This window comes from Belonocnema kinseyi, chromosome 1 (genome assembly GCF_010883055.1).
Source record: "Belonocnema kinseyi isolate 2016_QV_RU_SX_M_011 chromosome 1, B_treatae_v1, whole genome shotgun sequence".
In the NCBI taxonomy this organism is placed as follows: Eukaryota; Metazoa; Arthropoda; class Insecta; order Hymenoptera; family Cynipidae; genus Belonocnema; species Belonocnema kinseyi.
This window is the reverse complement of record NC_046657.1, coordinates 118100942-118101988: the sequence shown is the minus strand read 5'-3', so window position 1 is coordinate 118101988 and position 1047 is coordinate 118100942. Positions and strand designations below refer to the sequence as shown.

At 37.1% G+C, this 1047-nt stretch overlaps 1 protein-coding gene across 2 annotated transcripts in view; it reads right to left on the bottom strand.

Annotated features, from left to right (window-relative positions):
• The window catches only part of LOC117167636 (sodium/potassium-transporting ATPase subunit beta-1-like), an 81147-nt gene that overhangs the window by 66884 nt on the left and 13216 nt on the right, over positions 1-1047 (bottom strand). The window lies entirely within an intron of this gene.

Sequence of the window (1047 nt, the reverse complement as noted above, 5' to 3'; positions counted from 1 at the left end):
TACCGCGATTTCGCTGGAAGCGGGTGCAATTTTTCAGATTAGCACCCGCTCCCGGCGAAATCCTGCGGTTGTCCTTATGACAAATTTTTAATTATATATAAGCGGGTGCAATTTTTCAGATTAGCACCCTGCTCCCGGCAATTGGATTGGGTTGAATTGGATTGAAATTAATTGGATTGGGTTGACTTGGATTGGAATGAATTGGATCACAGTAATACAAGAATCTGAATTTCAGTACAGAAAGGCGGTTGACTTTCAGATGTGACCAGAAGGATCATTCGTCAGTTGAACGTCAACTGATGATTATAGCATGACTTTAAGTAACGCGCTTGGTTGAAAGTCAACTGCTTAATGTACGTAAAAATGTACTTTATAGATTAATTTAAGACAGAAAGATTGTTGACTTTCCGTCATCGCTTGCATCTGAAATGAAACTTATAGGTTAATTTAAGTCAGCTGATTGTTGAAATACCAGGTACAGAACGTAAATCTTCAATCCTTTTTCGTATCTTTCTTTATTACATACAGTGTGTCCCATATTTATAGGGCTACCCAATTTTTTAAGGATAATTTTTTTTCTATTGGAACAAACTGCACCAAATTTTTTGAGTGAATAAATGAGTCGAGTTAACGATTTTTCCTAAAATATAGAGCTCGCAATTCCATTCGTTCATTTATTTGGGCATTTTTTCGAAAAAATCGGTGTCCCAAATTATTAGGGCCACTAAAGAAAATTCAATTTTTCCGAAAGAATTCAATTTATTCAACAAAATACGTACATAGAAAAAGATTTTGTTCACAAAATTAGTAATTAATAGTATTTCCGTCATTTATGAATACCATTTTCATTCGCTTTACCATCGATTTATTCAGAATTTCGAGACTTTTCGCGGTGACGTTGTTCCATGCTGATTTGATCGCTTCCCTCAGCTCTGCGACCATTGTATACTGCTTTCCGTTGTCATACACATCGCGTACCATCATGCCCCAAACATTTTCCATTGGGTTAAGGTCTGGAGAGATCGCTGGCCACGCGAGTACGGGGAT